At 37.0% G+C, this 13,836-nt stretch overlaps 1 pseudogene; it reads left to right on the forward strand.

Moving 5' to 3' along the window:
• The first annotated feature begins 884 nt into the window (after positions 1 to 884).
• On the forward strand, positions 885 to 13,391 carry LOC126615086 (sodium/calcium exchanger NCL2-like; annotated as a pseudogene).
• The last annotated feature ends 445 nt before the right edge of the window (positions 13,392 to 13,836 follow it).

Here is a 13,836-nt window from a genome sequence, read left to right on the forward strand (position 1 = left end):
TAGATATCAGTTTTACATTTGTTCGGCCTTTACCCCTGCATTACGTTTGGTTATTGCAGCTACACTGCATAATGATGTGTAATGCCCATTTAAATTTTTTTGTCCCATTTCAAGCGTGTACGGAACTATTGTTCGCCATATGGCTACTCGTACGATCGCGATCTTCCTAGTAACAGTCATACGTGTCTTCTTCATCGTTTCCAGGTCCAAGTTGAGAACGATGAAAACTTCGGCACGGCGTATTGCAAAAATTTCTTAATTATTTGTTCTAATATTTAGCCCAATAAACAATCTTTAGTCCGTTCTCATATTGTCAATTAAGTTTGTGGTGAAACTCCAACTTGCTTCACTAACACCCCTAAACTTTTTGTGAGGGATAGTGCTAGAAAGACTAAATTTGTAGACAAAATTTACAAACTAAATGATGTGTCACCAATAGGAATGGCACGCTTAAGTAATAATCTAATTATCAACTTCCATGTAATTTACTTTACAAAATTTAGTCTACAAATTTAGCCTTTTTTATTTTTAGTACATCGCTATGTTACACTAAGGGAAGGGGAGTTCGGCTAAGCCGCACTATGGGCAGCCTAATTTAGTATTGAATTTGCCATCCACGAGATTCAAACCTAAAACTTCTCACTTCTAAATGAAAAGGAATACCACTAGACCGTAGTACTGAGTAGTTTTTTCCTGTGAGGGGCTTTTTATTACTTCTCCTTAGAATTACCCTATTGTGAGGGGCTTTTTATTACTTCTCCTTATTTTTATGACAGTTGGCTGCTTGGCTGTTTCTGATTTGGAATAAAGTCACAAAAAATCTTCTCTAACCACTGAAAATAAAACGATTGACCTTATTTACGCACACTGGTCTTCCTTATACTTTTCTAAGCTCATAAGCATGACAATTGACATGAAAATATAAAATAATCAACTTCCATATCATCCTCTAGCTCCCGTCTTCTTTTCTAGCAGATCAAAAAGAGAAGATCATCGATGAGCAACATCACCAAAACTGCATATTGGGTAGTTTTTGTTCTTCTTGTAATAATGGTGGAAGTCAGAGGTCGTTCTTTTGGACTCAATACTCAGGGTACTTCGTCTTCCCAATTGGTTTCAGATGGTATAGATCATGAATATCAAAATGAAAGTACCAGCTCCCTGTTACTTCTCAAAAGAATTGAGAATCGATATTCAACAGAGTCATCGTGCGAGCAGCTTTACGGGTTCTTGCCATGCTCCAACAGTGTTTTTGGGCATGTGTTTCTAATGGTGGTGTATGAATACTTGTTGTTTCATGGTGAATCTTATTTGGCCGCTGGAGGTGAACAGATTTTCAAGATCTTGGGTCCTGGTGTGTTTGGTGCTAGTGCATTTCACGTCATCGGTGCCCTTCCTGAGTCTCTTTTACTTCTTGGTATGTAAATCTTCTTATTCTTCTTAATTTCCATACACAAACACAACTCACAAATTTTTATCATCTTTCTTGTTGTCACAAATCATAGATGATGATCTGCTAAATGTGTTTTACTTGTCTGCTTATTTTGGCTTCCCTTCATATCGAGAAAGACTTTCATGCACTCGTTGCATGGAACGAATGTCCAACATTCACGATCATGTGCTATTGATCACACAACAAAGCAAATGAATTAGATTTAATATATGATTAATGTGCTATGTACATAATTTAATTGAAAATTGTCTTGAATGCCAATCTATCTCATATGTTATATTATTGAATTGTTAATTATTGGATAAGAAAATTGTTATTAGCACTCCAAAAATCTCATTTGGCACTCCAAACTTTCTATAATTAGAAAGAAAAATATACTTATAAGGAGTGTAAAATGAAATTTTTGAAATGCTAATAACAGTTCCCTTGGATAAACATAACTACAGATATCCAAAATTTCTCATAGCCTCTCCGGGCCCATAAATAGTAGATAATCATGACTTACCAACAATTTTTTTTTCTTTCAAAAAGTAAAAAAAAAATAATAATAATAATTACAGTCAAATTCCTTGAATTTGTTGTTAATGAATATAATTAGAGTACATAGCTGGATGTGAGGGATGCCAGCTGTTAATATGGAAGACCTTCTGAATTTAATTTGTAAGTCTTCGAAGTGGACCCGGTATTTATTGGGTGCATGCTTGCTCACCACACTTAATGTTCACCACCTTACTTATTACAATTCATATATTACCATCACTTAACTGTGGTACAAAAGATTTTTTAGTTAAAATGGTCTTTGAGATTTGCACAACTCTTCACTTTTGTCTCTGAAATTTGAAATAGATATAATTGGTTTCTGAGTTTATCTACAATTAATCATTTTGATAATTCCGTGAAAAATCTTCATAGAATAAGGACATGCATAATATATACTAGCTTGTGAGTTGTGATATGCACACATGTTATCAAATTAGTGAATCACAATATATAATTATACAATTATTTTATTAGGAAGAAAAATATTTCACAATTATTTAATAGAAGACTTGCTGAATGACTTAGGTTGGCTAATCGTGTTGTAAACAATATACTTAAAAAAAAGAATAAAAATCGTAAGATCAAGACTCAAGAGACCCATTTTAAAGTCAACTTTCGTAGGTATTGATTAGTCAGCATTTGGTATGATGACAATTGGAAGGGATTGTTTGCGAATTAAGTAAAGGAAATAATTAATAATTAATAATATTTAAGTACTCAGTAATGAATACATTGTATACTCACTATTTGATTTGACTCAAAATATAGCATGTGTTCTTTGTTTTTAAAACTTAAGAAAAATTAATTAACACACTGATTACATTTTAAAAATTAATTAACACGTCTATTACGTTTTAAATCAATAAAACATATGTTAGGATATCAGCGGGCCAGAATTAAAACTTGAGTATACAGAGCAACTAAGTACACTAGACCCAAGGATTGTGAATAAATAAAGAATCCAAAGTTCCAAAATTACAAGCCCCAGATTTGAAATAAAACACACATCCACAAATGAGAAAAAAAACTTAAATGTGAAAATGAATCAGATTCAGATATTCCTAGATTCATACCCCAAACCCTCCGAGAGAGAGAGGTGGTGGCCCGAGAGGGGGGGGGGGGGGGGGGGGGGCCGTGTTGGTTACTGTGGTCAGCGGGAAGGGGATGGTTACACTCAGCGGGAAGGGGATGGTTACACTCAGCTGCTTTTTGTTGTCTTTGATTTTCTTATCAATTTTTTTTTTCCTTTTATTTGGAGTTAACATGTTAGTTCTGGTCAAGGTCTAAAATATAGATGATTTCGAAAATATCAGTAGTCCAAAAACACGGAAATTTCGATGGAAATATCGGGATATTATCGATATCGATAAAAATTGAATAAAAACCACGGAAATTATAAGAAAAACTTGAAAATTCTTATTGAAACTTTGCAGGATGTTTATTTAGTCAATTATCTATTAGTTTATCACAAAAAATTGGAAGGAAATGCATTGCATGATGGATTTAACTAATTTAAGTTGATTATATAGCTAGCTGGCAAATATTGTGAGTGTATAAAATATGTAGTAATTAATGAAAAAAATTTAAACACACCATAATCATTTATATATAATGAATTAGTACAATATTTTACACTTTATACATTACATGGTAAGATACATGAGTGACTTAGTACCACACAAAGTTCCTATCAAGGTCTAAAATATCGATGATATCGAAAATATCGGTAGTCCAAAAACACGAATTCGATGGAAATATCGGGATAATATCGATATTTTAGACTTTGGTTCTGGTAAACGAGGTGGACAAATGTCAAAACTTTAAGCAAGAGACGTAGAGGCCATATAGAGTTTTGGGTATAAAAGATTTGAAGCTCGTTGATAACTATTTGTTCATGTTTGTGCATAGATATAGGAAAAATAAAAGATGAAAAAGGGTGATGGGAGGAAGAAGAAATTAAAACAAAATTTTGAAAGTGAAAATAATTTTAGTTTTTATTTGTGTGTTCTTCTTTGTGAAGAAAGTTGATATTTTTTTTCTTTTTTGGAGAAGAAAGTTGATGTTTTACCATAAATCAATTAGAAATATAGAGAGTAGCTAGCCTAATTGCCTATAAGCATGTGCAAGATCCCGTCTTTTTTCAATGTGGGATTCACTCTCAACACACCCCCTCATGTGTGGTGAATTTTCAAGTTTAACACGTGTACAACATAGATTAGGAGACTTGAAGCACATGTGACCGTTAAACTTCACATATGACACAACCTACTCTCATACCGAGAAGAAAGTTGAGGTTGCACCATAAAATCAATTAGCAATTTAGGAAGTAAACCAATTTCTTATAAGCACATGCAAGTTCTCTTATTTTTCCATTGTGGAATTCACTTTCTTTCAACATAGATTTATTCTACATGTCTCGCACCATCCCTCATCCATTATTCTTCATCCCTCGTTTCTCTCATGTATTTCGTTTTTTGTTAGTAACACAAAAATTAAAAATTAAACATCAAAATAAAAAATGACTAATCGTCCTTAAATTATTAATCTCACCACCACACTACTGGATTTAAAAGTTGCAATCAATTAAACTCATTTATTTTCTTTAACTACTTAAATTAATATTATAGAATTATATATTTTTTTAGTACAACTATATATTTTACACTAAAAGTAAGTTAATTTGACCTGTCACTAATTGTCCTCTTTCTAAAAAAACAAAAAAAGTAACATAATTTTTTTTTTTTTTGAACAGAAGTTATATTGCATAATTACACCCTTTTATGTAACCCTTCACCTTCTTCACGCAGCTTCTGGGTTTTTTAACTCCAAGGAGATTGCTCAGAAATATGTCTATACTGGAGTTGGGTTGTTGGCTGGATCATCAATTTTGAGCTTAACTATACTATGGGGGACCTGTGTAATAGTCAGTAGCCAAGAGTTTTCAAATAATCTAAGCTCTAAGGCTTCCAATGATTCAAATTCATCCTCTTTTTCTTGGAAAAGACTGTCTGCATCTTTGACAGGTCAGCCTTCAGCCTCCTCACTACCTTAGAGAAGAATGTCCATGGACAACTTGTTATTACATTTTTTTAACTCCTTTGAATCCATATATAGATTGGGGTACTACTACGGATTCAGAGACCAGCTCCCTTGCAAGGATTATGGTTTGTTCAGTAATTCCATTTCTTATCATGCAAATGGCAAAAATCTTTCCATCCTCTTCCGGGGAACGCATTGCAATCTTGACTGCTCTCAGTGTTTCTGTTGTATTCCTGTTATTGTACTTCATTTATCAGGTACGCATTCATGAATATCTCTATGCGTCAACTAATAATATTGTTACTATTATATGTTGATGTCTTTGGAGTATTCATGTAAAATATTTACTTCTAACCTTACAGATCTTCCGGCCATGGGTTCAAAAAAGAAGATTAGAATTTGTGAAACTTGGGCATTTGGTTTCAAGCATTTTACAACATATCCAAAAACATGCACTGGCAAGAGTCCTCACCGTAAAAGGGGCACCAAATATACCTGCTATAAGAAGGTGAGGTCTCGTTGGGTCTTGCCGCGGGTCGATAGTGTTAGAGTCACCAAATTTGCTAATCAAATAATGTCTTGGTCATGTGGAATTGCATAAATAGGGGTACTGTTTGATTGGTCACCAACTAAATATTGCAGGCTGTTTGAGGAAGTAGACGACGATGGTGACAATTACGTATCACCTTCTGAAGTAAGAGAACTACTTCGTGAAATCAAGTTCATATCAACAGAAGACGAGAAGGATAAAGGAACAGAAGAAGTGATGAAACAGTTTGATCTTGATCATGATGGGAAAATTAATAAAGACGAATTCATCAATGGCTTCATAAAATGGATTGAGGAGATCAAGTCAGCGCATAAACAAAATTCCGGAAGATCGTTGGAGAACATATATGAGGTAACTCATCTACCTCCAAGTTGGCCTCCTTTTTCATTTCTTCTTTCGACACACCTTGAAACGAGGCCTATATATCATGCTTGCCCAGATTATGGTTAGAACTTTAATGAAATGCAGTATGTGAAGAAGATCATTTGCCTTTTTCATATTAATTTACTCAATAATTTATATCTGATGAGCAGGTCTTTCAACCTTGGATTATAAATAGAAGAAGAGAACGAGAAATAAAGAAGAATTTAATGTCAGAAGTACTAAGACATGTCCAAATCAATTCGCTCGGGAGCATTGTCACAAATGACGGCAGGCCTGATATACCCAATATTAGAAGGTTCGAACTACATTTCGTCTAATAAAGAGTAACAGTACCCTTTTATAAAGGGTACCATAGATTAATTCGTTGGTTGCTATGTATACATTTATATTCTTGTGGCGTCATAGAATATTGTGTTGAGTCTCATATTGGCTATATAAAAAGAGAAATAATAGTTTAAATATTTTAATCTCACTCTAACTAACACCGAAGTCTTTTGTGATAAAACTTCACACTTGACGGATTGTACAGGTGGTAATTACAAAGTTGAGGACGGTATGTTGTTGGAAGTGGGTCATTGGCCCGTCTCTCTAATAATTTTACATGGTATCAGAGTTAAGAAGAGGGCCCGTACGTACTGCCACTTGATGGGTGGGTCCCTTGGCCCCGCGTGTAGGATAAGTCTCCTTGGCTCCACGTGGTTGCCAAGGTGTGGACTTTCCATATGTGCCCCACTAATCGAATCCTACATTGGCTATAGAAAAAGAGAAATAATAGTTTAAATATCTTAACCCCACTCTATTTGTGTCCTAAAATTAAATCAGGTCATGTACAACCCATGCACAAACCCGGTGCGCAGGAGAGAAAATCTGTTAATCTTTTTGCTGTCTCATTGAGCCTACTGACCACTTTCTTCAACATGGAAAAACAGGTTGTTTGAAAAGATTGATCTTGATGGAAATAATTTTATATCCCAATCAGAATTGAGAAAACTGATTGGGGATATCAAGTTTGGTAAAATTCCTGGAAACGTGGATGAATCAGTTGTAAAACTGATAGAAGAACTTGACACAAGTGGAGACCAGTTGATTAGCGAGGAAGAATTTGTTACTGGATTAACAAAATGGATAAACAAATCCAACGATCAAGCTCCTCCTTCACTTGAATCTGAGGACGATATCTACCAAGTAAGTAACTCTGAGAACTATATAAGGGAAAGGAATTGAAATGAACACTGCTGAGCTTCTTATCCTATAAGAAACTCATTTCTCCTTACATGCAAATCGTTCGTCTGACACATATATAGAAATCACTCTCGTTAAAGATACAAAAAGAAAAGTTTTATGCACACGGATCATATTGTAGTTACATGATTACATATGTTAAGCTTAATTTTTTTAAATGATCGTGTAGAGAACTTGGGAAGAAACAGATAAGTTGGTAGATGAAGAGAAAAGCAGTGGTGGAGCTATTGACGAGTCAATATGGGCTTGGGTGAAAGCTATAACATATTTGGTTCTAGGGTTTGTTGTATTGGCAGTTTTAGCAGAACCTCTTATAGATAGTGTTCAGAATTTGTCCACAGCTGCAAGCATCCCTTCTTTCCTTGTAGCATTTGTGCTAGTCCCCTTGGCAACTAATGCCAGACAAGCCACTTCAGCAATTAAGGCAGCTGCAAAAAAAACTCCAAGAACCACATCTTTGACATTTTCTGAGGTTTGTCATTGTGCCTAATTTTTTTATTTTTTCTTTCATTTTCAATTATATGAAACCTAATATATATATATTTTTCATGTTTTATGTGGAACATATTTATTTGGATGCAGATTTATGGTGGGGTGTTTATGAACAATGTTCTGGGATTTTCTGTGCTGCTAGCTATAATTTATGCTCGTGAAATAACTTGGGATTTTTCTGCTGAAGTTTTGGTAGTTCTAATTATCTGCACTGTAATGGGTCTCATTGCAAGCTTTGTCTCCACCCTTTCCCTTTGGACATCATTCTTGGCTTACCTTTGTTAGAGTATAGTGTTTTAATATTGTGACACTTGTCACAATCCTAGTATAGTTAGTTAGTTAGCTGTTATATGTAATAGTATATATATAAGAACTCATCATGTAATTACTTAATCAGTAAGAAATACAACATATAGTTCTTCTCTTCCTAAACTTCTCTCGAGTCTCTCTTTCTTTCTTCTCTGTTCTTGATTCAGTATACAAGATTACAGTATATGTTAATCATCTGATATAGGTTAACATGGTATCAATCGCCATTGTTGCTTACGCTTGAAGATACGATCCTCTGTTGCTTCCGCCTTCTCTGATTCGGATTGGTTTCTTTCTTCTTTCTTGATCCGAATTCGTCTTCTTCTATTTCTCATTTCTGCAATTTCTAGGGTTTCCTATCGTTCTTTTGCTCTTCTTTGGTACGTGCTCAATTCTGCACACCTTGTGTTTGTTGTATTGTCTCACTGACAAGTTGATCTTGAATTCACGATGGTGACTGCTTCACAACTACAACTCCTTCAATCTCCAATTACGGGCTTGATTTCCTCCATTTCTACGTCGGTTAATGTCAAGCTTGATGATTCGAACTATCTCAATTGGCACTTCCAGATGCAACTTTTGCTTGATAGCAATGGCATCATGGGGTATGTTGATGGTTCGATTGCCTGTCCATCTCAATATGCTTCGTCATCCGGTGAATCTGGTATCTCTTCTTCTTCTCTGAATGATGAATATATAGTATGGAAAATGCATGACCGAGCTATTATGCAATTGATTACTGCTACTTTATCTCCTATTGCCATGTCTTGTGCGATTGGTAGTACTAGCTCCAAGGATCTGTGGTTTAGGTTAAAGGAACAATTTTCAACTGTTTCTCGGACTAGCATCTTTCAGATGAAATCCAATTTGCAAACTATTAAAAAGGGGTCCGATTCGATTTCTCAATATCTTCATCGCATTAAGGAAGCTCGAGACTATTTGTCTGCTGCTGGGGTCTTTTTTGCGGATGAAGACATTGTTATTCTTGCTTTGAATGGTTTACCTGCTGAGTATAACACTTTCCGGTGTGTTATCAGGGGGCGTGAAAGTGTGATTTCACTGAAAGATTTTCGGTCACAGTTACTTGCAGAGGAAATCATTGTTGATAATTCAGTACATAATCCTCTTCTGACAGCTATGGTTGCTAATACAGGTTCCACTTACACAAAAGGGGCTTCGGTTCAGTCTCAGGGTTTCTCTCCTCATCATGGTCAATCTCAGGCAGTCACTGGAGGCTTTAGACCCTATAATGGGAACAAGAACAAGGGCAAAGGTCGTTTCAATCAGGGCTCGAGATTTTATAACTCTAGACCAGTGTTTTCCCCCATGGCACATATGCTTCCTACCTCTAATCCTGGAGTTCTTGGTCCATCTCCTGGTCAACCGTTTGGTCGTCCTTCTGCACCCATGCCTCACATTTGTCAGTTGTGCAATTCTGCGGGACATACTGCCCCATTCTGTGGAGCCTCTTCACATGAGCCAACAAAATGTCACATTTGTGGTCGAAGTAACCATACCACTTGGTATTGCTTCCATAATGATAAGGGTCCCAATTACATGGGAATGCATAACCCTTCTTCTGTGTTTCCACAGTCATCATATGTTATGCAACCACCGCCTGTTCAGTATAATTCCTATCAAGCTCCTCCTCAGCATTCCTCATTCACACCTTCTCAGTTTCATGCACCGCAACCCCCTATGCAAGCCATGCACACAGTGCACAACTCTGCACCTCAGTCATCCAGTTCTTCAGGTCCTTCTCAAGTGTGGCTCACGGACTCTGGGGCCACCAATCATATGACAGCTGATTTGACTAATCTGTCCCTGGCATCACCATATCCATCAAATGAAACAATTCACACTGCAAATGGGGAAGGTTTGAAAGTATCTCATGTTGGTCATTCTACTATTCATACATCAGTTTCTCCAATCAAATTGACCTCTGTGCTCTGTGTTCCTCAATTAACTCAGAACCTGTTGTCAGTACATCGCATTTGCCTTGACAATAATTGCTGGCTTATATTTGATGCTTTTTGTTTTTGGATTCAGGACAAAACCACAGGGAGGATCCTCTACAAAGGCTTGTGCAGTAATGGGCTGTATCCTATCCACTCTTTGTCCACTTCCAATTTCCAGAAGAATAATCAAGCTAAGGCCTTTCTTGGACAACTTGTTCAATCTGATTTGTGGCACCATAGGTTAGGTCATCCATCAAATAATGTTGTCTCTCTGATGTTGCATCAATCTAATGTACCTGTTCCCAAATCCTCGTTACCTATGCTATGTCATACCTGTCTAGAAGGCAAATTTAGCAAGCTCCCTTTTCCAAAGCATGTCAAGAAGTCAGTCATTCCTTTTGAAACTATTCATACAGATTTGTGGGGTCCTGCACCATGTATATCAGTGGATGGTTATAGATATTACACCATCTTTATAGATGAATGTACCAGATATTGCTGGATTTTCCCTTTAATAAACAAGTCTGATTTGTTCTCTACGTTTGTTGCTTTTCATTCCTTTGTTGTTACTCAGTTTTCTGCCTCAATTAAAATTCTTCAATCTGATGGGGGGGGAGAGTATACCAGTCTCAAATTGAAACATTTTCTTCTTGACAAAGGCATTTCACATCAATTATCTTGTCCCTATACCCCTGAACAAAATGGGGTAGCTGAAAGGAAGCATAGACATATCATTGAAACCACTATCACACTGCTCCAAACAGCCAAGTTGCCACATCAGTTCTGGTCTTATGCTTGTCAAACAGCCACCTATCTCATCAATCGAATGCCTACTGTTGTCCTTCATAACCAATCTCCTTTTGAGATCCTATTTGGGACATATCCAATACTTACACATCTTCGAATTTTTGGATGTGCTTGTTTTTCCCTTCTCAAACCCTATAATAGTACCAAACTACAAGCAAAAACCACAAAGTGTGTGTTTCTAGGGTATACCACAAAATATAAAGGTTATCTATGCTATCATGTGTCTACAAAGAAAGTGTTTGTTTCTAGGCATGTTATCTTTGATGAACAACATTTTCCCTACACAGATTTATTGACTGCATCTTCCAACACAGTTTCCACTGCACATAGAGTTGTATATCCATCTCCTAGTTTCAATTGTCATGCCCCTATAGTTACTCCCGAAAATAGAATTGTCTCATTTATCCCAGAATCACCTCATCAACCTTCTGCCTTGGATTTACCTGAAGTCTCTCCAAGTTCTCAGTCCATTACTGCTCCAATCCAAGTCTCTTCTCAGATCCCTGTGGTACCTGATATTAGTTCCACTTCTGCATCAGAAATACCTATTTTTAATCCTGATACTCTGTCAGTAGTGTTGCCCATTCCTCCACTTAATTTGCATCCTATGCAAACCCGAAGCAAAAGTGGGATTTTCAAAAAGAAGGCTCTCTTAGCCAGTGTTCAGGATTCTGGGGGCACTGATCTATCCTTGGTGGAACCAGCTAGTTATAAGTCTGCCATCAAAGTACCTGTGTGGTTAGCAGCCATGAAAGAAGAAGTTAATGCTTTACATGCTCAAGGCACTTGGAGTCTAGTTCACTTACCAGCAAACAAGAACCTGGTTGGCTGTAAATGGATTTTCAAGATTAAGAGACACTCAGATGGGTCTATTGCAAGACACAAAGCCCGGTTAGTTGCTAAGGGCTTCAGTCAAGAACCCGGATTGGATTATGGGGAGACTTTTAGCCCTGTAGTGAAACCTACTACTGTACGGTTAGTTCTTGCTCTGGCTGCTCAGTTTAATTGGTCTCTTCGCCAGTTGGATGTTAAAAATGCGTTTTTGCATGGACTTCTACAAGATGAGGTCTACATGTCTCAACCTCCAGGTTTTGAAGATCCAAATCATCCTTCTCTGGTGTGTAAGCTGATTAAATCTCTCTATGGTCTCAAGCAGGCTCCTCGGGCCTGGAATGACCGCTTTACTCAGTTTCTTCCTTCTTTGGGATTTGAGAACACATATTCTGACTCATCTCTATTTGTTAAGCATGTTGGTCATGAAATTGTGGTGTTGCTTCTCTATGTGGATGACATCATTATAACTGGCAATGCTTCTGATGCAATTACACAGGTCATTAGTGCTCTCACCACTGAGTTTGATATCAAGGACTTAGGCCTACTCCACTACTTCTTAGGGATTCAAATCACTAAGACTGCACATGGTTTGTTCCTGTCCCAAACCAAATATGTTGAGGATTTGTTGGTTAAATCTGAAATGATTGAAGCCAAACCGTGTGATACCCCATGTCTTCCTTACAACAGGTTATTGAATGAGGATGGGGAACCTTATTCCAATCCTACGTTGTATCGAAGTCTTGTAGGAGCTCTTCAATACTTGACTTTCACACGGCCTGACATTGCTTTTTCTGTGCACCAAGTGTGTCAGTTCATGCAGAATCCAATGGTGTCCCACTTTACTGCGGTTAAACGCATTTTAAGATATCTGAAGGGCACAATGCAGTTTGGTATATCATATACTAAAGGAGATTTGCAGTTGAAGACGTTTAGTGATGCTGATTGGGCAGGGGACCCTAATGACAGGCGATCTACTACTGGTTTGGTGGTCTTTTTGGGTAATAGTCTGATTTCCTGGTCCTCTAAGAAGCAACAAACTGTTTCTCGATCCTCAACCGAAGCTGAGTACCGAGCTTTATCGTTTACATCTGCTGAGTTGGATTGGATCAAACAGTTGTTAGTTTTTCTGCACATTCCCTTACCTAGTGTGCCTGTCCTCTTTTGTGACAATCTGTCAGCCATTGCCTTGTCTTTCAACCCTGTCCAACATCAAAAGACCAAGCACATCGAAGTCGACGTCCATTTTGTTCGCGAAAGGGTCTCACAGAAACAACTATCCGTGCAATTTGTATCTTCTCAAGAGCAGTTTGCCGATATTCTTACCAAGGGCTTGAGTGGTCCTCTTTTCCGAACTCATTGCCGCAATCTCATGCTTGGTTCATCACCGCATGTTCTTGAGGGGGGATGTTAGAGTATAGTGTTTTAATATTGTGACACTTGTCACAATCCTAGTATAGTTAGTTAGTTAGCTGTTATATGTAATAGTATATATATAAGAACTCATCATGTAATTACTTAATCAGTAAGAAATACAACATATAGTTCTTCTCTTCCTAAACTTCTCTCGAGTCTCTCTTTCTTTCTTCTCTGTTCTTGATTCAGTATACAAGATTACAGTATATGTTAATCATCTGATATAGGTTAACAACCTTCTATACCCAATTTCATTGCTTTTAGTCTATATTCTCAATGATGTTGTCAAGTATACCTGAATTAAGTCCAAGGATGTAATATTTTTGCAAATTTTTGGAATTAACTCTTTATAAAGGCCATAATTTTACCATTTTTTGTTAGATTGGATTTGAAGCGATGCACTAATATTGTGAAACTTTTGATAGAAATAAATTATGAAATAAAATTCTAAGTATATATTTCTTTTTCCTTTATAAGATTAGGGTTTCATGTCTTTACGGGGATGAAAAATATGGGGCGGATGGGGTCATTAGATACTCATACATACTCCCATATGGGAACTCCAAAGATAAGTGAGGTGGCCAGAGCACTCTCATGATGGGTGACCCACTGAAAAGTTGCTCGTGAGTTCCCAGAAATAAAACCGTGAGGGCGTGGTCGGGGCCCAAAGCGGACAATATCGTGCTACGGTGGTGGAGCCTCGGGCTGGGATGTGACACCAGATGTTCATGTGTGTTTATGTGCCAGACAATGTGCTTTGTGACGCATTGAAAAAAAAATTGTTTGAATTTCTTTGTATCTTGTTGCTTGCCTGT

This window comes from Malus sylvestris, chromosome 3 (assembly GCF_916048215.2).
Source record: "Malus sylvestris chromosome 3, drMalSylv7.2, whole genome shotgun sequence".
Taxonomy (NCBI): Eukaryota; Viridiplantae; Streptophyta; class Magnoliopsida; order Rosales; family Rosaceae; genus Malus; species Malus sylvestris.